Consider the following 24,391-nt stretch of genomic DNA (forward strand, 5'->3'; position numbering starts at 1 on the left):
TTCAGCTTCTCCAAAAGAAGGTAATGCAGGTGTTGCATTTCACCTAAGATATCGGAGAGGCAAGGAAAGAAGACATAGTTTTTCTGAACTGGGGAAAAGGAAAATGCTACAAATATACCCAGTCACTGAATGCATCTTTATATATTTCGTCCACAGTGTGGAGTTCTGCCTTTCTTAATTTATCCATTGTTAATCTACTAGACAATAAGTCTGAGGTCCTTTGAAGAAACTGGGCTCTATCGCAGCAAGCAATATGTTTTCTAAAATAAACAGATCAAAGCTTTATTCTGCCTTTCATATGTGACATGACCCCTTTTCCCTAGAACTTCTTCCTTCATGCCCCCCTCCAAACCACCTCCACCATCACACACTTTAATGAACACATTACAGTCTGCTGACACATGGAGTTCATACAGTAGAGTTCTGGTATGGCACAGGTAAACATATTGTTACACCCCAAATGTTAGCCCTCAAAACAATTATTTCACTTGGAACATTAAGGACTTGGGAGTTGGGAAATGCCCAGATTAATACAATGTTTAATCGTCTTCCCTGATGCATCATCCTCCCTGTCCGCTCAGTGAAGAAATTCTTGCATAAATACAATGATTCAGTAATTAAATCCCAGAAGAGTTGCTTCGTCAGGGGTGCTTTTTCCTGATCTCGTATGCAGAAGCATGATTGGAAAAAGGGATGCACCATTGCCCCTCTTTTGCATGCACACCTTGTTGTGTGGAGGGAAACACCAAACACAGAGAACCTCCCCAAAGACAAAGGAGTTTGTGAAACTGATACCTGGTGCTTCTTGTGGTTGTGAATTTTCACAGGCCAGAGTTTAATTGCTTAGAGGTGGTGAAAGGGCTGCCCATGAGCTTGGTGGAAAATGGAGGGGGGGTGGGAAAGAGGTGGCATGGAAAGGTCTCTACAAGGCAGAGTCCACTTTTGGGGAAAAGGCTGTAGACCTTTGTGGTGCAAAATCCTTGGCATCACTAGATCAGGCTGGGAAAGGCTCATGCACAAAACCTTGATGAACCACTGCCATTCAATGCAGACAATACTGGGTGAAATGGACCAAATATTTGACAAGGCATTCAGGACCTTCCTAAGGGTAGGCAGGGCTTCATCTGAGCTGTGGCTCCCCAGGAGTGACATTTTCATAGTTTCATGAAGGAGTGGTTAGCAAAATCAAGCCAAGAACATAAGAGCCTACTGGATCAGGCCAGTGGCCCATCTAGTCCAGCATCCTGTTCTCACAGTGGCCAACCAGATGCCTAACTTGAGCGCAAAAGCACTGTCCCCTCTTGCTATTTCCAGCAACTGGTATTCAGAAGTCTACTGCCTCCAACAGTGGAGGCAGCACATACCCATCATACCTAGTAGTGGTGACATGAGGAAAAAGGAGGGAGGAGCTACTATGGCAGCTGGATGGTGACAATTCCTCAGCTTCTATGTTCTCTCCCCTCAGGGCAATTACATCTTCCATCTAACTGGGAATGGCCAAATTTCTTCTGAGAGGAAGTTCCATAAACAGGATGCTGACACTGTTTATATGGGCAGCTCCAGGCACCCTCAAGTCTAGTTCTAAGTGAGGTGTTGGCAGCAGGTTGAGGAGAGTTGGAGGAAGGACCACACACTACCATAATAAGGTTGCCAGGCGTCTGTTTTTTGCCTGGAGACTCCAGTTTTTGGGAGTCCTCTCTGGGTCTCCAGGTGAGTCGCCTTAATCTCCAGACGTTTAGCTTTCATTTTTTTAAAAAACTTAAGTTTCTAGGTGGTCTGGTTCAAAATATATAAACCAAAATGTCAGCTGCCGCTGCCACCCCCCACAACTCTGTTAGTACTAGCTGCTCTAATCCCTGCCCTTTCAGGTTTTTAGCCAATAAATGAAGTCAGGGTTGTGACTGACAAGATTTGTTGACACCCAAGCAATACCAAAAAACCCCATTTCAAGTTCTGAAACAGTTTCCTTTCCCTGCCTGTCTCACATCAGGAATTCAGTAAATATATAGCTTTCAGCAGCATCAAGTATTCTCTGTACAGGACTTGCTTCTGAGTGAACATGCATAGGATTGTACTACAACAGAAGATTACAGCAGGATCTTGGTGGTCAATTAGGGTTGCCAGGCTCAGAGCCTGAGAATGATTCTGTATCTTTAAGAGAAGAGAAAATTCAGCCAAGTGCAGGTTTTCTTGCAACACTGTAATGAGAAAAACCACAAGGTGAAATTCTCCCTTCCCCCTGCAGAACTTTTAAAGATACAGAAGACCTCTTGGAGGCTACCCAGAGGTCTTCTGTATCTTTAAAAGTTGTGAAGGGGGAAGGGAGAATTTCACCTTGTGGTTTTTCCCATTACAGTGTTGCAAGAAAACCTGCACTTGGCTGAATTTTCTCTTGTCTTAAAGATACAGAATCATTCTCAGGCCCTGCACCTGACAACCCTAGTGGGCGTACACAGTAAACAATTTTGGTTACAATTATAATTAAAAGTGTACATGCAGGTTTTTTTAATTACTTGCAAAAATGGCATATTATACATTTTATCTTTCAAATAATTTTTGAACACATGTTTTTAAAAATGTACATGCTGCAATGTTATACTTTTCTAATTAAGGAGTGAAACAAGCTTAAATTTTACTGGACTGTTGAAGAGGGCAGTTTATTTGTCTTATTCAAAACCTGTTTTGAAAACCTTCCCAATATGCAGCTTCTCTGGGAGTAAAGCTGCAATGCTAATTCCACATAACTGGGAGTTAACCCCACTGAATTTAGTAGGACTTACTTTTGAGTAGACATAGTTAGGATTGTGCTGAAAATCAAAGGGACTTTTGAGTGAATATAGGAAAGAACTGTGCTGTAAATCTTTCCTCCTCTGATCCTTTTTTATTTAAGCAGTTAGGCAGGGCTTACTTAGGTGTCACTGCTTTTATTTGGCGTAAAACTAATACTTTAAAAAAAGAAAAGTTCTGAAATGTCCAACTGGTTTTGACAATTAGGGTTGCCAGTTTCCTGGCCTGAGTCTGATCCTGTATCTTTAGGAGAAGAGAAAGTCAGCCAAGTGCAGGTGTTCTTGCAACACTGTAATGGGAAAAACCACAAGGTGGAATTCTCCCTTCCCCCTGCACACCTTTAAAAGATACAGAAGACCTCTTGGTTATATGGGATGTATGTGTTTTGACATCTCCAGTGTATTTGTATATGGAATATTTCCAATGACTCTGTGAGGTAGGGTTGGAAACCAAGGCAGCTAACAACAAGAAATAAAGCCCTTTAAAATCCAATAACTATAAAATAGTTGCAAAACAGTTTAAAGTGGCACGATTCTGAATTTTGAATTGGGTGAGTGAAGTTCCTTATCACTGAACTGCAGTCCTGTGCATGCTTCCCTGTCTGACTAAGCCCCATTGAATACATTGGGACTTGCTTCTGAGTAAACATGTATAGGATTGTACTATAAATATCTTTACAGGTTGTGTAAATAATAAACATCTTTGACATTCATGCTTATATAAATATTTCTTCATACTATGTCTTGATATGTATCTGATTTCACACTATGGTTGTAACTTATTATTTACAAATGATTATTTTCTCTACATTGTAAGTGTGCCCTTCTTCCTTGGGGTGGTCATGGTTCCCCTCTGTTGTTTTCACCCTGAGGGGCAAATTAGGCTGAAAAATGGTGAGTAGCCCATCGTCACCCAGTAAACTTTGTAGCTTATTTCCATTTTAAATTTTAATTAAAATAATTTATATGCAGGCAACTTTTATGAAGTAATGCAGATCCACATAGCACATTGAAAGCACATGCAACTCACATTTAAAGTCCATGACTTGCCCCAAAGAATCCTGGGAAGTGTAGTTTCCCTCTCACAGTTATAGTTCCCACCACCCTTAACAAACTACAGTTCCAGGATTCTGTGGTAGGACTCCTGTGCTTCAAATGTATGTTGAAAGTGCTTTAAATGCATGGTGTGGATCTGCCCTAGTATGCTGTGCATTCATTTGTGAATTGAAAAGAACAATTTTTAAAGATTTTTTTTAAAACAGAGGAAGTGCTGTAGCTCAGTGGAAGGGCACATGCTTTGCATGCAAAGGTCCAAAATTCAATTTCTGGAAAAGACTATTACCTGGAATCCTGGAGAGCCAATGCCAATCCATGTCATCAGTACTGAGCTAGATGGTACCAAATGGTCTGTGTCGGTATAAGGCAAATTCCTTTGTGCCTAAAAGAGGAAAGAGACACAAGGGCCACAGTGACTCCAAAATTTATTTATGTATTTTATTTACAATAATTGTATACTGCTTTATTGTGAAAAACCTCAGAATGAAGGAATTAAAACAGTAAAATTATTGGCAAAAACAGTTAAAGACAGGTATTTAAAAACATTCAAAATAATAAAACCAACAATGAGTTCAAAACAGCTAAAAATAGCTTCTACATGCCTGGGTAGACTAAACAAACATGTTTTTAGCAGGTGCCAAAACAAGTGTAATGAAGCGTCTGCCTCATGTAAATAGCCAGGGAAATCCAAAGTGTAGGTACCTCCACACTAAAGGATTGATTTGTTAGAACAGCAGAACAGGTACTGTGTGGAACCCGTAACATGGAGAGCACGCCTTGAACTTGGCCTGGTAGCAAATCGGCAATCAGTGCAGATTTCAGAGCAGAGGTATTATCTGCTGATAGGATCTCACTCATGTGAGCAATCATGCTGCAGTATTCTGCACTAACTGCAGCCCCTGGGTCAGGTTATTATTTATTATTATTATTATTTATTAGCTTTATATCGCACGCTTCCTCCCAATAGGAGCCCAGGGTGGCAAACAGAAGCACTAAAAACACTCTAAAACATCATAAAAACAAACTTTATTTATTTATTTATTTATTTTATTTCATTTTTAAACCGCCCATAGCGAATAGCTCTCTGGGCGGTGTACAAAAGATTAAAAGTACAGAAATACAAAATATCACAATAAATAAACTGAAACAAAGAGATTTAAAATTGTAACATTAAATGCATTAAAATGCCTGGGAGCATAGCCACGTCTTAACCTGGCGCCGAAAAGATAGAAGCGTCGGCGCCAGGCGTATTTCTTCGGGGAGGCTATTCCACAATTCGGGGGCCACTACAGAAAAGGCCCTAGATCGAGTAACTGTCCTCCGGGCTTCCCGATGGGTTGGTACCCGGAGGAGGGCCTTAGACGCTGAGCGAAGTGACCGGGTCGGTTCATAGCGGGAGAGGCGTTCCACAAGATACTGCGGTCCCACGCCGTGTAAGGCTTTATAGGTCAAAACCAGCACCTTGAATCTGGCTCGGAAGCAAATAGGTAGCCAGTGCAAACGGGCCAGAACAGGTGTTATATGCGCTGACCGGCTGGTCCTCGTCAGCAGTCTGGCTGCTGCGTTTTGCACTAGCTGAAGCTTCCGAACTGTCTTCAAGGGCAGCCCTATGTAGAGCGCATTACAGTAATCCAACCTAGAAGTTACCAGAGCATGAACAACTGAGGCGAGGTCATCCCTGTCCAGATAGGGGCGTAGCTGGGCTACCAACCGAAGGTGGTAGAATGCATTCCTTGCCACCGTGGCCACTTGCGCCTCCAGAGACAAGGAAGGATCGAAAAGAACCCCAAGACTACGAACCTGTTCCTTCAAGGGGAGTGTAACCCCATCTAGAACAGGGTAAGCATCCACCATCTGGGCAGGGAAGGCATTCACCATCAGTGTCTCAGTCTTGTCTGGATTGAGTCTCAGTTTATTAGCTCTCATCCAGTCCATTATCGCGGTCAGGCAGTGATTCAGCACATCCACAGACTCACCTGTAGAAGACGAAAAGGAGAAATAGAGCTGCGTGTCATCAGCGTACTGGTGGCAACGCACTCCAAAACTCTTGATGACGGCACCCAGAGGCTGCATGTAGATGTTAAAAAGCATGGGGGACAAAACCGACCCCTGAGGGACTCCACAATGGAGAGTCCAAGGTGTCGAGCAATGTTCCCCAAGTACTACCTTCTGGTGACGATCCGCCAAGTAGGAGCGGAACCACTGCCAAGCAGTGCCTCCAACTCCCAACTCCGCGAGTCTCCCCAGAAGGATACCATGGTCGATGGTATCAAATGCCGCTGAGAGATCAAGGAGAATCAACAGAGTCACACTCCCTCTGTCCCTCTCCCGACAAAGGTCATCATACAGGGCGACCAAGGCTGTTTCAGTGCCAAAACCAGGCCTAAAACCGGATTGAAACGGATCCAGATAATCGGTCTCATCCAAGAGCACCTGGAGCTGACCGGCAACCACCCGCTCCAGAACCTTGCCCAAAAAGGGGACATTCGCCACCGGTCTATAGTTGTTCAGGTCATCTGGGTCTAAGGAAGGTTTCTTTAAGAGAGGTCTTACTACTGCCTCCTTGAGGCTACTGGGGACTACTCCCTCACTCAAGGAGGCATTTATCACTTCCTTGGCCCAGCCGGTGGTTTATTTAAAATATATTAAAGCAAAACATCCTTAAAAACATATCAAAACAAAACAACTTTAGAACATATTTTTTTTAAAAAAGCTTTAAAACATATTAAAAAGCAATTCCAACACAGATGTAGACTGGGATGTGCTGCATGGGGATTTTTGTGACCTTGGCTCACTGGCTGCCAGAATTTTTTTAGTTTTGGTTAAGAACCCTGACTGGTGTGGGATGCTGAGTTTTCTGTCTTACTCATAGGAATCTTCTTGTAGTTGGTATGGTATTGCATTTAGGAAATCATCACTGTCTTTTGCTTTTGTTTTTCTATTTGCATTTCACCTACCTCTGACCTTACTCCCTTACATCCATAGAAGCAACAACAGTGGTTCCATGTACAGGCATACCCCGCTTTAATGTTCGCAATGGGACCGGAGAGTATACTTTAAGTGAAAATCTACTTTAAGTGAAGCAATTGTCTTCACTTGTACTGCACGCAATCACCACTAGATGGCAGCAGCGTCATGCCAATAAAATGTATGTTATTGTGAAGCGCGAGAAACGTTATGCGGGGTATGGGGACGTATGGAGCATATACGTTATAGTGAGGCAACATTAAGTGAAGCAACATTAAGCGGGGTATGCCTGTAGTCAGCTCAGCCCTCTTGAACCCACTGATGATGCACCTTGTTATTTGCATGATGGTTTGTTTCTTGCCCAATAGTGGTAAAAGAGAATTTACATCCTGGGAAGTGTGGCTTCAGTTGCTGTTGTTCCCAATCTACTGCCTGTGAAGGTAGACCAAACCATGTGTGTTTTTCTCTGTCAATTATTACTCACTGGAATTGGGTTTGCTGTCAAAGTGAGTTTTTAGCAGCCCACAGAGTAGGCAGGAAAGAGAATCTTCTTAACTCTTACTCATTTCTCAAACTTCTCTCTGCAGTGAAGGGTCAAATTTGTAAAGAAGTTTGGAGGAGCAACGTTAAAAGTCAGGAAGGCCATTCCAGGCAGGGGGTTGCCAACCCTGCTTTGATATGGAAATCGTTGCAGAGTATCCCTAGTCAAGCCTTACCAACAGCACAATCCTAACCATATCTACTCAGAAGTAAGTCCTGTTGAGTTCTTACTTAGTCCCTTAGTAAGTGTATTTAGAACTGCAACCTTCAGGGGCATCCATATTTACTCCTGAGTGCTGTCATCTAACATCTCCACAACACTAGGCTTTCTTCCTACAATGGCCTTCTGGTGCTGTGCCTGGCCTGGCCTGGCCTGAGGGTAAACCCTCTTGCCAGAAGCAAGTAGGCTAGATTAAATGTTTATTACCCAGGCTCTCTAAGAAGGTGAGAAGGAATGATCCTGTCACTTCTGCTGGGCCTGGGAGTATTCTAAAATTTCTATTTTATGCTCTGATCAGAGAATTGTTTTTGAGTGCTATGCTCCAAGCAACTGTGGTTGATGCTTAATGTATCATGTTTAATGACATCAGCAGGGCCTGCCCCATATGACATCACTAGGTCCCACCCCATGACATCACCAAGGCCTGCCCCTGAAATCTCAGGGTTTGCGATACTTTGACCATAATCAACTCCCAGTCTCCATAATTGTCCTCCCCTCCCTCCTTAGAAAGTGGTGCGATACTAATGAAAGGCCTGAGCCCATCACTGCCAGAACCTATGCTATATTGTTGTCATTCCTCACACCCACACCTACCATGCACTCTGTTGGACACCAAGAACAGTGTTCTCCTCTTGGCTTGTTTTGCTTCCCTTCCTGAAATCCTGCCCTAAGCAAATACCTAAGTTTACCTACAGAGCAGGCAATGCCTGTTACTCAAATGATCCATATGATCTCATATTTTCATGCCAGATCTTATATTGACATCTTGCCCTGAACTGACATTTTGTGAACTGACAGGGAGATGATAAGGCAACAAGCTTGCTGTTAGAACTGTAAGGCGGGGTAGCCAACATGGTGCCTTTCATATGTTTTGGGCTACAGCTCCCATCATCCCCGACCCTTACGCATGTTGGCTGGGGCTGATGAGAGTTGTAGGAGGAGGTCAACATCTCAGCTGTTATATGCTCAGCTGCGTCAATAAAAGGGGTGTATGAATAATGTCATTACATAGTTTGGTAGGTAGGTGGCACTGGACTTTCATCCAAATACTAGCTTCCCTCTTGGCTTTCATATAGGGGGAGAACAAGGTATTGCAGTACAAAAGAACAAAACAAGTGGAATAGTGCCTCCAGCAATGTGTGATGATGGCTGAGTGGGTTTCAATAGTGTGATACCTGGTGTAAGAGCAGGGAGACTGGAAAAAAAAGTTGGAGGGTATGGGGCTGCTTCTGAAGCCAGCATTTTGCATTCATGAGCTAGCCTTTGAAAGGAGTATAGTGATTTGAGTGTTGGGCTACGACCTGGGACACCAGGGTTTGAATCCCCACACAGCCCTGAAGCTCACTGGGTGACCTTGGGCCAGTCACTGCCACTCAGCCTCAGGGACGGCAATGGTAAACTCCCTCTGAACACCGCTTACCATGAAAACCCTATTCATAGGGTCGCCATAAGTCGGGATTGACTCGAAGGCAGTTCATTTCATTCATTTTCACAGGGATCACACACATAATGCCCACCCCAGGCCGGTGTTTATTTACAAGTGAATTTTATGCAACATGTCATTGATGCAATAGTAGTCCATTAGTGCTGGATTTATACTGGACTATTCACACTTCATTCACTTTATTAGTTGTTCTGAGATTCTTCCCCAATGTTACCGCATTATTGCTGTCTGGAGGGGCACTCCTGAGCTACAAAAATGGAACAAATAAAAACCCAGAACATTTGTGGTATGAAAAGTTACAAGATTTCAGCAGGAAGTTACAGGTAGGGATGGAGGAGAAATTTGATTCAGTTCACATTTAAAGCAGAATTTATCAAATTTGCACTTTCTGAAACAATATGAGAACTGAAACACAGCTATCCAAAATTCACACTTATTTGAATTTTGCAATGCAGTTCTCCAACCAAACAACGTTTACAAAAATGTACATATTAGGGGAAATGTGCATAAAAATGAATATATTAGTGGCAATGAATATATTAGTAACAATAACATACAAAATGCTTTTTATTAGGAGAAATTGCTTGCAAAAATATCTACATTAGTTGAAACTTCATACAAAAATGTGTTTGTTGTTGTTGTTATGTGCCTTCAAGTCGACTACGACTTATGGCGACCCTATGTATCTGCGACCTCCAATAGCATCTGTCGTGACCCACCCTGCTCAGATCTTGTAAGTTCAGGTCTGTGGCTTCCTTTATGGAATCAATCCATCTCTTGTTTGGCCTTCCTCTTTTTCTACTCCCTTCTGTTTTTCCCAGCATTATTTTCTTTTCTAGTGAATCATGTCTCCTCATGATGTGTCCAAAGTATGATAACCTCAGTTTCATCATTTTAGCTTCTAGTGACAGTCCTGGTTTAATTTGTTCTAACACCCAATTATTTGTTTTTTTCACAGTCGGTGGTATGTGCAAAGCTCTCCTCCAACACCACAAAGCTCTCCCCCCCCCCAAATTGCAAATTGCTGTAAAAATATGGAGAACTGAATTTAAGATTGGAAAAATGAGAAACTGAGAGAACTGAAATTGATAGATTTCCCCATCCCTAGTTAGAGGACATCCACTGATTGGAATTAAAGCAGTATGTCCGCTCCAAAATTTTGGCAAGCACAAACAGTATTGAAAGTGGGATTGCGTATAACCAGCCTGATACCATCATTTGCACAAATCATCATGAATGTGCAAAAAAAAAAAAGTGTGTGGAGGGACTCTAACTCTTCCATAGACAATCCATAAATACCAGAAAGCAAGGTCCATGAAACTATTCCAGGTCTAGGTGCTTGCATGATCCCTTTATGCTCATTCATTCATTCAAAACTCAAATCAGAATAAGCATACTCGGGGACCCAATGAGCTCCATACCCAGGCAGGAAACCCAGCACCAAGTGCATTCAGGTTCTGATGCTTGTCCCAATTAACTTGGGTCTTTTGTCAATGATGTCAAGGCAGTCTACATATTAAAAACAATAGAGAAAACTAACAGGAAATAAAATTGTAGTTTGGTATGGATACCAAGACTTTTCGTAACTATCTCTATTTCCTTCATAGAACTATTGCTCCCAGGATTCCCGGGGGGGGGGAAGAATGACTATTGGACCAGTTTAAATCATAGGAAAGAATGTACAAAGAAGCCTTATACTGAGTGAGACCAACAGTCCATCTAGCTCAGCATTGCGTACACTGATCGGCAGTGGCTCTCCAGGACTTCATATAGGAATCTCTCCTAACCCTACCTGGAGTGCTGGGTACTGAACTAGAGATCTTCTGCATGCAAAGCAGATGTTCTGTCACTGAGCTACAGCCCTTGCCCCAAGTCTATGAGACAGAGATCCCTACCTGTCATTCCTTTCCTCCCAGTTTCCCCTTCTCAGTTTACTGGCTCCAAAAAACAAAGAAACCATATTAACACAAGTTGATTCCATATGAATATTGCTGAGGGAGTTTTTAAAACAAACCATGAAATCCAACACAGGCCAAGCCCTAGCGAGACAGTCTGACAAGTGGGATCCGGAGTGTTCTAATCTGTAGGCCTCAGTGTGAGCTGGAAACAATCATTGCTGAGCTGTTGTTGATTCATCTCAGGCAAGCAACGGAAGGGGGTCCATGTTTGGACAGATGTAGGCTGTATATCACAGACAGAAGACCTAAACAGTGTGCTGAATCCCCAGCTGTCTATTATGGATTGTTTTTCCTCCTCACCCCACCCACCCCCCGCACCTACTCTATGACAGTTTTTTAAGGCTTCTTTTAATAATCTCCAAAACACTTTTATTCCAATTGATGTTCAACTGAACACTTTGACTCACTGAAAGCTGCATTGATTTGACAATTGTGGATATGTCTGTGCCAGTAAGCAGAAGTTTCCAAATCTTATCTACAACCTTTCCATTCAGAGTCACACCAAAACAGATTTTTAAATGCAGCTTGACGATGACATACTTGATGCCATGTTCAAATAACGGTGGGTATAAAGATACTGAAGGTATTGTTGGATGTTGTATCTGGCGCAAGCAGATGCCCAGGATGCAGAACAGTATAGTGACAGGCTAGATGCCAGTTGTAGCAATGAGCCGGACAAGCAATAAGTTTTAAGAGTCACTTTACTGACAATATATCACAAGCTCTCTCTGTACAAACTCCTCGACCCCCACACTCACAAGTGTCTGCTGGCCCTCTATATAGATAAGGCCAGCTGCCCGAGCCTAGGTTGCTTAGCAACATGTCCTTGAAGATGGCTCGAGCTCTGCCAACTTTCGCTTCCAAGTCATGTAGCTCACTTGTGGAAATTTAACCTCTGCTTTCTTGGTTTAATAGCCAACAGGTATCACCCTCAAGATGGTATCATGGAGAGACACATTAGGTTAGAACCTAATGCAGAGCTCAAATCAGGATGAGTATTCTTGGGTACCAAATTAACTCCACACCCAGACAAGGGACCCAGCACCAAGAACCCTCAGGTTCTGCTGCTCCTCCCAATTAACTTGGGTTTGCAGCCTTGGAGTCATCCAGGTGAGGCTGCCCACCTGTCAAACACCTGACATCACCATGATATCAGGTGACCCAACTTCAGAAGAAAGAATCCAGAGCTTATTGTAAGTGTGCTTTTTTGAAGGGTTCCTGATTGCAGCTGTGGCATTTGTAGCCTGATTTCATACATTGCTGCAAAGGAAATTTCCTACGAAAAGATCCTTGCTGAAAGCAGGGCTTGCAGTTAGCATCATTCAGCTGAACAGTATCCCCTGCAAGCCCTCCTTTTGGCTGGGATTAGCTGCATTCTGGAGCTCCCAATCAGAAACTCCCAAATGTAGCTGATCCCAGTGGAGCTTGCAGTCAGCACCAAACAGCTAAATGGTGCTGATTGCAAACCCTACTTGGCTTGGAAAAAACAGCCTCATGGGCCAAATTAGGATCCCTGCTGGGTCTCATTTGGATTGCAGGCCAGAGGTTCCCCATTGCATCAGTTGAATCCCATGCTGTTCACATGAAGCTACTTGAGGATATATTTGGCACTGCAAAGAATATAAATGTTAAAAACTAGCTGCATGTTGATGACCAACAAAAGAGGCATAACGTTTGTGGTGGGAAATGGCAGGATGGATTAAGTCAGGAAAGAAATGTTTGGATACTGGGAGATTATGGGGCAAGGAAGCCAAAGAGGGAGCTCAATTTAATACCAGTTTAAACTAACATTTTGTCTCTGATCTTTCACATTTATTTCTGAAGAAGCTCCCAGTCAGTTCTCCTGGCCACTAGGACTGAGTATTACTATTTAGCATTTTAGACAGCTCTAACACAGAAGTCTTGTTTATGAGACATAGCATGTACAGTGCACACATAGGAGGTGTTCGGGGGAGTCATGTCTACTGGTCCCACACCTGACCTATGAGTATATAAATTGTAGGTATGTCCATGCAGATAGACACTCTGCTTGTTGAAGGGTTTCTGATTGCAAATGTGGCATTTATGTGCATACAGTTTGTATGTATGAATGAAAGTCTGTTCACAAGGTCTATTGAATGCAGGCAGATCAGGGATGGGACCAGAAAGCCTGATCCTGAGTTCCACCTCCATGTGTTCAGTGACAATGCTTCAACAGGACTATCACCCGTGCCTCTTGGAAGCTTCTCAAGAGTTTCAATCCACCTCCAGAGATGAGCCATCTTAAGGGGTCCCCCTCCTCTGCAGGGAGGCATAGCCATAGTAAGTCCAGATCTCAATTTAAAACAATCTGACCATGGCAATGGGGTTAAAACAGACAAACGCTATTGGGCCACTATCCTCCTACCATGTTATGAACATCAACTGCTTGGGTAGGCCATTGGTATATTGGGACAGTCCCATGATTCCTGATAAGGCAGTCCTGGCATGGAGGTTGAAGTCACCCAGGACTTCCTTGGGGTACTAAACACCACAACCAGGTGCAGGGTACAGGGTCCCTTCATAAGAGTTATGTCATGCCCCCTCACAGCTACACTCCTCGCTTGCCTGCTCTCCATTTTTATGTCCACACACCTCAGTCCTCCCCACACATGCTTTCTCCCACAATTGCAGATGTACCTAGGACCCAATCAGTATGAAAGGGAAGTGTGTTAGGTACTGAGAAGAGTCTTCTTAGTGGCTGACTCATCTCCTTTCACTCTGATTGGCTCCCATCAGCAGGACAAGGCAAGGAAGCATGTAGAAGGTTCTTCTCAGTGGCTAACACATTCCCCTTCCATGCTGATTGGCTCATAGGATGCTGAAGACATAGGGACCTGGCTGGGACCCTGCTCCCAAAAAAGTAAGACGTCTAAGATCCTCTGAGAACTCAGATGACTACACCCCTGGTCACAACACCATCAGAATCCCCAAGCTGTCCCTAGGGTCCATTACAATTTCCAGAGGGGTATCGATAATAACCTGTTGTAGCAAAAGCAACAAAGAGTCCTGTGGCACCATAAAGACTAACAGATTTATGATTAGAATAAAAGGAGAAAAATGAAAAGTGGGAGCTGAATAGCAACGTGATGCAAAAAGTACAACCACTGACCATTCAGTTAGCACTTACATGGGTGCAGTAATTCTTTACACCATCAGATAGATTTTTTCCCCCTCACCATTGGTAAAGTGATTGTGTCAGCAGCTGCTCAATGGAAGAGGAAACTGTGGTCTCCATTCAGACCCCAATGAATGGTTTTGAATATCTTCATGAGTTGCAATTCAATGGTTTCACTCTGGAGTCTCCCTCTGAAGTTCCTTTGTTCGAGTATGGCTACTTCAGCTCAGTAACAGAGTAACCTCTTACTTTGAAATATGCAAACACTCAAATCCATATCATGACTTGATGGGTCTCCTTGCCAGCAAGCAAGACAGGATCACTATAGAGCACAGTGAATCCTGATCCTCAACCCTGTGTTGGTGCTGTACAAAGAACCCAGGCAGAAGAGATCAGCTCTGGTAATGAAAACCATATCAGCTTCCTCCTCCTCCAGATTCAAATAGTAAATTGATGACTTATCGGAGACTGACCTGGCATTCAGCAGCAGCACCATATGGTCTGAGGGCAAGTTGGCAGAGCCACTCAGTTTACCAAGGTAGGAGGGAGACCAGACATAACACAATTCAGAGCCAGGCAGGGAAAAGCTCCTGACATTTTTTATTCATTAAACACAAATGACTATATTCTGGCATGTTGCCCATGACTTAAAACTTCTAGAAGATTTTTGCCATCTTGGTACTACCGTGGGAATCTGGTATGGAATCTGGTATGGCTCACAGGTCTTTATCTCGATGCACAAAGATGACAAAAAATGAAATGAAATGAATGAATGCGGTGCTGCATAGATGCAAAATTCTAAGCCAAAGGAGCAGTGAAACAACAACAAAAGAATGTGCAGAGGGTCCCTCCTACTTGCCTCCTCCCATGACCAGCTGTAAATATTTATCTGACAGGCTCTAATGAAAGACATTGGCTGAAACAATGATCGTTTCAACATGGCTGCCCTCCAGGGCTCTGAAGTGTTCTTCACTGCAGCTTTCTCAGCTGGTGGTGCTGTGGGTCCTTGGGCAATCCCCTGAATGCTTTTCCAAGGGGGTGGGGAAGAGAGAGAGAGACGTATAAAATCACCAGCTCTGAAAGCCAAAAGCCAAACTTGTGTGAGGATGCAATCTAAGCCCAGCTGCCCTGCAGTTTAATGAGCTGGTGCTGTTGTGAAGCAGACGAAATCTTCATGGAAGAAATGCATGGGTGGGGAAAAGAGCTTGTTTGGTGACGGGGATTTAGGATTCTTTCCCCGCAGCAAGAGATTTAATGGTAAATAGTTTGCATTCTTTTCCTTCTGAAATGTTTTAATATATACTGTACATATAAGTTGTCACCTCTCTAGGGCAGCATGTTCTCTCATTTGAACCGCGTGCTATATAAACTGATGAGCTCATAAAGAACACTTTCTTAACACTTTCAGAGGCAATTATTAATGAATTTTTCCACTGGAAGCCTGGAAAGCTGTCTTATACTGAATCAGCTCAGTGTTGCTTGCATCTACTGTAGCTCAGGTTTGGCCACCCTGATTGGCAGCTCTCCGGGATTTCAGAATGGGGTCTCTCCCAGCCCAACCTGGAGATACCAGGGATTGAAACTGGAACCTTTAGTATGCAATGCAGAGGCTCTGCCACTGATCCATGACCCTTTCTGAATACTGGTCTTTAAAGCCACAGTTGCCTACAGCCATACTACCTTGAACACACCTGATCCCATCTGATCTCGGAAGCTAAGCAGGGTCAGGTCTGGTTAGTACTTGGATGGGACACCGCCTGGGAATACTGGGTGCCGTAGGCTTAGAGGAAGGCAATGGTAAACCACCTTTGAATACCTCTTACCATGAAAACCCTATGAATATATCCAAAAAAGATTCATAGGGTTACCATAAGTCATAATCGACTTTAAGGCATATAACAGCAACAAAAGCCGCAGTTGGGAAGCCAAGAACTACCCCCAAACACTTCTTCATTACATAATATCCCACGTTTCCTCTGGGGGACTCATGATGTCATAGAAGGCTTAGACGACATGCCTGTCGGGAAGCTATATAAGAACTTTTATCTCTCTTAAACAAGAGCAGAACAGCAACAGGAAACTGACTCCACACAGACATAACAAAGTCTACTGCCACCCAGTGACTAAATGATGTAATAACCTTATCCACCTGCGAGAGCCTCATCATTCCCACCTCACAACAATGGAGTTTCATAGCTGAGTGGGGACTATTGTTTGTCTAATAGCAGGATGTTGCCTTGCATTTTGTTTGGCAATGATTCACCAGGGAATAATTTCTGTGGGACTGTAGCAGGTCAGAAAATGAGGGTCCTTCACATTCTGTCAGAAAACCAGGGAGACATCTAATTCTACAATCTGGGTGCAGTCACTGGGAATGCCCTCTCTCTTGTCTTGACCAATCGTGCCTCAGCTGTAGCACTCAGATCCTGCTTGCAGGTGTCTCATAGGCATCTGGTTGGCCACTGTGAGAACAGGCTGCTAGACCAGATAGGCCACTAGCCTGATCCAGCAGGGCTCTTCTTATGCTCTTAATGGACATGGAGAAAGGCATCTCAGATAGGAAGAGGAAACAGTGGTACAAAAGGAAACCCTTCCTTAGATTATGCTGGATCCAAGCCATTTATGCTTAAACTTTTCTTCAGATTCTGTCAGAAAATTAGGGAGAAATCTGGAGTAATTTCTTGCCCTTTGGTAGACTCGACACACATCACTGCTGCTATGCACCCAGGGCCAGCCCATCATTAGGCAGACTGAGGAATTCACCTTGGGTGGCAGATGGTTGTGAGGTGCTAGAGGACAGAGGTCTGGGAGTCACATGGACCACCCTGTTCCTCTGTGCTAGCATCCTGACTTCAGCTGCAGTGGATGACATTGTCTCATCTCTAGAGTTGAAGTAAGATTCAGCTGCCAATCCAGTTGGCTTCTGTATGTGGAGTGAAGGGGTGCCATCTTGTCCCTTCATGCAGGCAGCAGCATTTCCAAGCCAGTCCTGTATACAACTCACATGATTTGAAACAGTAGGAACTCCAGATATTTAGCATTGCTTTTTAAAGTCTGGCCCAGTTTTCCTCTAACTCAGGGGTGGAGCACCTGTGGCCCTCCGGACTCCAACTGTCACCAGCCTCAGCTAGTGTGGCCAATGGTAAGGGATGATGGGAGTTGGAGTCCAGAAACATCTGATGGGTCACAGATTCTCCATCCTTGCTCTAACTGCTGTTTTTCTACAGTGTCCCCTGCCCCCAGACATGTTCCTTTCTCCCATCCACAAAGGAGAGTTTCATGCCACTATTTCCAGAGAAGGCCACAGAAATGCAATGGGTTCTAGTCACACAGATTATGCTTGGGAGGCTTTTCAGGAACAAAAGTCTAAACATCTCCAGCAAGTGCACTTAATGGATCTCTGCCTGCCAAATGCTGCTCCTTCTGTCTTTGGTCATGGTCAGGAGAAATCTTTCTAATTCAAATCAAGAGATCTACTAAGCACTTTTCCTTATTCTTCACATCCCCTTCTCTTCTTTTGAATACATACTCTGTGGGATGGATGGCACACAATTTCAAGCTCTTGGATGTTTAATTGCAAAGCTCCCTTGGTTTTCAGGGGTTTTCTTAAAGCCAATACATGCAAAAGTAATGAAACTATGCTGAGCTTGTTTCTTTTCTTTAAAAAAAACTTTAAAAATAACTTTATTTTCAGCATTTCTATGTGCTGTTCCAAATATATAAATGAACAATGCTGTATTGATAAAGGCTTGATAAATGACAACAAATATGACAAAACATATACTGTATTAAGGTTCCAATCCAATTACCCAGGAGCAGGTCCTATTGAATTCAATGGGACTTAATTTTGAGTAGACTGTATAGAATTGCATAAACGTGGCATAAACGGAGGCCAAATGCTGCAGCCACTTCACTGAAGGTGCCCCAGTGGGAGATCACTTAAAGTAGGGGCAGGGAACTGTTTTCAGTCTGGGGACCGCATTCTCTTCACTTTCAGGGGCCACATGCCAGTGGTAGGTGGAGCTAAAGGCAAAGTGGGTGGAGCAATGAATGCAAATATTACCTTTGTACCATAAACTAGTTTCCAGACATACTTACACACCCCTGTTAATCTTCCATCCAGGCGAGAGACATTACCAGAGTTATTCCAGACATGCAAAAGTACTCGAGGAATGTGGAAAGCACGGTCAGTGAGGATGTGACCTTGGGAGAGCAGGTGTGGCCAGGAAGGAGGTGTAGCTGGGAGAAAGTCCCATGGGCCATATAGAGAAGCCTCAGGGCTGTGTTTAGCCCATGGACCTGAGATGGCCCATCTTTCCTTGTATTTTTCCTTGACTTCTATGACAGACGAAAGGTAGGATATAAATGTTCTAAAAATAGTTTTTGCTTTCAGAAAACATGAATGTTTCTTGTTTGAAGAGAATCCCCCACCCTATCAATATGATTCTGCTTGAAGTGCTGTTTTTTAAAGAAAAGAAAAGAGAAATGTACTAGGTCTCTGATTTATGTGATGGGCCTGGTTCTTCTCTTCATGGGCATAGCACCTGCTGGCAGACGGATCCCCACGGGACGCATCAGAGCAGTCTTTCTCCCCTTCTGCTTCCACCCCCACATATGCATCGGCACCAGTGGAGTGTTATGGGAAATGGGGAGGTCTGTGTGCCCCTCACATATCTTTATCCAGCACCCATTCTCTGCTCAGTCAGGTTGCTCACTTTCTGGTAGGGATGAGGGAGAAATTCAATTTTGTTTGTATTTTAATGAGGAAACTACCTAACTTGCACTTCTTGAACCAATCCACAAACCAAAACGCAGCTATAATTCAACATTATAAACTCTACAAATTTTGCAATGTGGCCCTCCAACCAAACCATGTGTACAAAAAGGCATGTATTAGAGGAAAGAATGCGCAAAATTGCATATATTCGCAAAAGTAACATACAAAAGGGCATTATAGTCAGGAAAATTGCTTGCAAAAATGTGCACAGTAGTCAAAACTGCATACCAGAATGTGTTTATTTGGTGAAATTAACACAAAAATGCTAACAAATTTTCACAAATTTCTGTGGCAATGTGGAGAGCTGAATTTAATATTGGAAAAATGAGAAATAGGGAGAAACAGGAATGGTTGGATTCATCCATCCTTTCCCTCTGGAGCTTTCCAAAGGGGATATAGAGCACACACATACAGGCCTCCTGTCTTACCAGTAACTGCCTGTGTACACACATCAAGTGTTGGAGGGGAAAACACCACTCTTTTGCCCCCAAGGATTATACTCCATAATGCAAGTATCATGATCTCATGAGCCTGATTCATTGTTTTTGAGCTTTGGGGATTGGAAGCCCCTGATGGCAGGATTCATCAAAGAGGAATATGCAAAGATACATTGAAACTGCTTTTTGACATCTTGGTAGCAGGGGATACCTGGGGATGAGGAGGCCATAGAGATGGAAATTTTAAGGCTCCAATCCTATACCTTGTCACCTAGGAGTAAACGTCATTGAACTTCATGGGACTTTCTCCTGAACAGATATGGATATGGAATGCACTGTAAGATACTGAAAATAGATACATCAGATACCGAGAAAATATTTCGGGTTAGAAGTTCCTGATCAGGCAAGATTTTACAACAAAGGCTGTTACCATATATGGAGCGAGAAATGCCTGACGTCCAAGCTGGATTTAGAAAGAGAAGAGGCACCAGAGATTGTATTGCAAACGTATGTTGGATAATGAAACGGACCAAGGAATTTCAGAAGAAAATTACCCTGTGCTTTATAGCTTACAGCAAAGCCTTTGACTGTGTAGATCATGAAAAACTATGGAATGCTTTAAAAGAAATGGAGGTGCCACAGCATCTGATTGTCCTGATGCGCAACCTATACTCTGGGCAAGAGGCTGCTGTAAGGACAGAATATGGAGAAACTGATTGGTTCCCCATTGGAAAGGGTGTGAGACGGGTATATTTTATCACCCTATTTGTTTAATCTGTACGCAGAACATATCATACGGAAAGCGGGATTGGACCAAGATGAAGGAGGTGTGAAAATTGGAGGGAGAAAGATCAATAATTTAAGATATGCAGATGATACCATACTCTTAGCAGAAACCAGTAATGATTTGAAACAAATGTTGATGAAAGTTAAAGAGGAAAGCACAAAAGCAGGACTACAGCTGAAAGTCAAAAAGACTAAAGTAATGACAACAGAAGATTTATGTAACTTTGAAGTTGACAATGAGGACATTGAACTTTTCAAGGATTATCAATACCTTGGCACAGTTATTAACCAAAATGGAGACAATAGTCAAGAAATCAGAAGAAGGCTGGGATTGGGGAGTGCAACTATGAGAGTACTAGAAAAGGTCCTCAAATGCAAAGATGTATCACTAAACACTAAAGTCAAGATCATTCAGACCATGGTATTCCCAATCTCTATGTATGGATGTGAAAGCTGGACAGTGAAAAAAGCAGATAAGAGAAAAATCAACTCATTTGAAATGTGGTGTTGGAGGAGAGCTTTGCACATACCATGGACTGTGAAAAAGACAAATAATTGGGTGTTAGAACAAATTAAACCAGAACTATCACTAGAAGCTAAAATGATGAAACTGAGGTTATCATACTTCGGACACATAATGAGAAGACATGATTCACTAGAAAAGACAACAATGCTGGGAAAAACAGAAGGGGGTAGAAAAAGAGGAAGGCCAAACAAGAAATGGATTTGATTCTATAAAGGAAGCCACAGACCTGAACTTACAAGATCTGAACATGGTGGCTCATGACAGATGCTATTGGAGGTCACTGATTCATAGAGTCGCCATAAGTTGTAATCGACTTGAAGGCACGTAACAAAAAGTTCCTGAAAGCAGTGAATGTTACAGAGCACCTGAATCATTATTACATACAGAGCAAAGGTAGCATTATGGGTAGATATCTATTTAGTTTATTTTTTAGCAAAATTTATGCACCACTTGAATGTAAAGTCCTCTCAGCACTTTCACACCAGAGGTCTTAACGTTGCTAAGGCATTGCTTTTCTGTAAATAGATGGAATTGACATTCAAACAGATATTCCACACAACAATTGAAGGGCTGCCACTCAGTGGCAAAGCATCTGTCTTGGAGGCAGAAAGTCCCAGGCTCTGTCCCTGGCAACTCCAGGTACAGCTAGGAGAAAACCCTGCCTGAAACCCTGGGGAGTTTCTGCCAGCCAGTGCGGAAAATACTGAGCTAGATGGACCAATGGTCTGACTCTATGTAAGGGAGCTTCCTGTTTGTTTATTTATTTATTTATAACCCACCCTTCCTCCCAGCAGGAACCAATATATAGAACCTTATTATTCAGCAGTGCCATTCCCCATGGTCAATATCCTTGTTACTGTGTCTTATGCACTGGGATGCATTTGCTTGTAGTAGTAATGGAGGATTTCAATTATCCCGATATCTGTTGGGAGACAAACTCTGCCAAACATGGCCCCTCCAAGAAATTTCTGGCTTGTGTTGGAGATAACTTTCTCCTACAGAAAGTGGAGGAAGCAACCAGAGGATCAGCTATCTTGGACTTGATTCTAACCAATAGATATGATTTGGTGGATGAAGTGGCAGTTATGGGAACTCTGGGGGAAAGTAACCCTACCAAACTTGAATTCTTGATTTTAACAGAAGCAAAAGCTGAGAGTAGCCATACGCGCACCCTGGACTTCAGGAAAGCTGATTTTAATAAACTCAGAACAATTGTAAGTACGGTTCCATGGCAAGCCACCCTAATGAGAAAAGGAGTCCATGATGGGTGGGAGTTTCTAAAAAAGGAAATTCTAAAAGTGCAATGGCAAGAAATCCCAACAAGGAAAAAAGGGGGGAAACAACAGAAGAAGCCAATGTGGCTTCACAAAAAGCTTAGAGAGGACTTGAAAACAAAAAAGGACACATACAGGAAGTGGAAAGAAGGCCAGGCCACAAAGGAAGAGTACAGGCAGCTATCACGGAATTGCCGGGATGGTATCAGGAAGGCTAAAGCTGAGAATGAGCTGAGGCTAGCGAGGGATGCTAAAAGCAACAAAAAAGCTTTCTTCAAGTACGTCCATAGTAAAAGACAGAGAAAAGAAATGGTGGCACAGCTACTCAATGAAGATGGCAAAATGATAACAGATGACAAAGAAAAGGCAGAAGTGCTCAAGGGTGGTTTCAGTCAGGTGTTTTTTTGGGGGACAGGTGCTGCTTGGGCATACAAGTTTTTCTATAAGCCCATACCATGTTATCGGCATCAAAATGCCAGCCTATATGGGAGAAATCTGATAAGTTTGTTAAAATTCTGGGCTGTATTCAAGTAAGTCCTACTCAGAGCAGACCCATTTAAATTAGTGAAGTTAAGTTAGAATCATAGAATTGTAGAGTTGGAAGGGGCCTATAAGGCCATCAAGTCCAACCCCCTGCTCAATGCAGGAATCCAAATCAAAGCATTCCCGACAGATGGCTGTCCAGCTGCCTCTTGAATGCCTCCAGTGTCGGACAGCCCACTACCTTTCTAGGTAATTGGTTCCATTGTTGTATGACTCTAACAGTTAGGAAGTTTTCCCTGATGTTCAGTCGAAATCTGGCTTCCTGCAACTTGAGCCCATTATTCCGTGTCCTGCACTCTGGGATGATCGAGAAGTGATCCCGGCCCTCCTCTGTGTGACAACTTTTCATGTCCTTGAAGAGTGCTATCATATGTCCCCTCAGTCTTCTCCAGGCTAAACATGCCCAGTTCTTTCAGTCTCTCCTCATAGGGCTTTGTTTCCAGTCCCCTGATCATCCTTGTTGCCCTCCTCTGAACCTGTTCCAGTTTGTCTGCATCCTTATTGAAGTGTGGAGACCAGAACTGGACTCACTACTCAAGATGAGGCCTAAACAGTGCTGAATAGAGGGGAACTAATACTTCAAATTAGTCATGTCTATTAATTTCAATAGGTGTACCCTGAGTGGGATTAGCATTGCATGCCACCCCATGTTGCCAACAACTGTTTGCGATATCTGTATGGCTTATTTGTAATATTAAGTCCTAATCTGGAAGCACCTCACATCTATATCTCACAGATGCTTATGTACTCAGGTTCAAAAGCAAAAGAACTAAAGTGTTGATTCTCAAAGCCCTCTGCAACTTTGAAACATTAGAATTTCCAGAGATGGAAGACACTCTGTTCTTATGCAGAGGCACCCTCCCCTTTGTTTTTGGAGCAAAAGGTGGCAATGGCATTGCATTCTAAAGTAGGGGAAAGAAAAGCAGCATATCTCATGGCACTGACACATGACATGAAGGATTTTCCCACATCATAGTGTCAGAAAGGTGTATAGCAGAAATATGTATTGGGGTTATACATACTATGATAACCGAAGGACTGGATTTTTTTTTACTCTTGTCTGCTAGGAATGCACCCTGCCCACACCCTGTGGAGTCAAGGCTTGTTCAGCTGTAATTTTTGAATCATCCATTTTGTAATCAGCCCCCACATCTAGCAGGCAAGTTGGCCCATCTATCATTCTCATGTCCTTCAGGGCTTACTGTTACCACAGCAATCTCAAAGACAAGGCAGGATGCAGTTAGTCTGGCTGTTGTTCTTTCACTACAATGCGAGAAACTGCTGCCGATCTGACAGCAGCCAGTTGGAAGCTGATTTTTCCCATGATCCCTTCACCTCTCCCTGAGCGAAGTGGGTGAAATGCCAGCTTGGGCTATCACTACTCACTTGCCACTGTTCAAGGGCAGGATGCAAGAGTAGACACTTCCATTGCTTTCTGAAGCCAGGCACAGTGTATGATGCCAGCTAAATGATGCGCTTTATCCTACAACCTCATGGAACAAACTGCATATTTAAACAAAGAGGCTGGCTTTTTTTAAAAAAACCAATACTTCTCCAAAGCATCAAGCCAAGTGGGCCTGCAAGAGAAACAAACCAGATATTGTTATGCACATATTTCCAGAACATAGACACAGCTAAATGATGAAAAGTCCTGTGACACTTGAAAGGTTGCACATATCTGTCCACATAAGTTATCACCTTACCTGCTTTTACTTACTTTTAGAACTGAAGGCTGTGCATTCCTCCTCTTCAGCCAGCAACAGATAGGTCATATCACATTCTTCACTCTTTGCCTACCATTTGAAAACTTGTCATTTTTGGATTACAGTTCTTAGAGTAACAACCCTTTAGGTTGAACTCAAATGCCTAAGTGCATGTAGAACAATCACAATGAACAGGAATAACACGTTCCTGAAATGAAGAAAAAAACTGAGACAAAAG

At 43.1% G+C, this 24,391-nt stretch overlaps 1 non-coding gene across 1 annotated transcript; it reads left to right on the forward strand.

The window, feature by feature from the left end:
* The first annotated feature begins 15,770 nt into the window (after positions 1-15,770).
* On the forward strand, positions 15,771-15,889 carry LOC133384663 (5S ribosomal RNA). The gene has a single exon (XR_009762641.1). It is a non-coding gene; the product is annotated as a 5S ribosomal RNA (ribosomal RNA).
* The last annotated feature ends 8,502 nt before the right edge of the window (positions 15,890-24,391 follow it).

This window comes from Rhineura floridana, chromosome 4 (assembly GCF_030035675.1).
Source record: "Rhineura floridana isolate rRhiFlo1 chromosome 4, rRhiFlo1.hap2, whole genome shotgun sequence".
In the NCBI taxonomy this organism is placed as follows: Eukaryota; Metazoa; Chordata; class Lepidosauria; order Squamata; family Rhineuridae; genus Rhineura; species Rhineura floridana.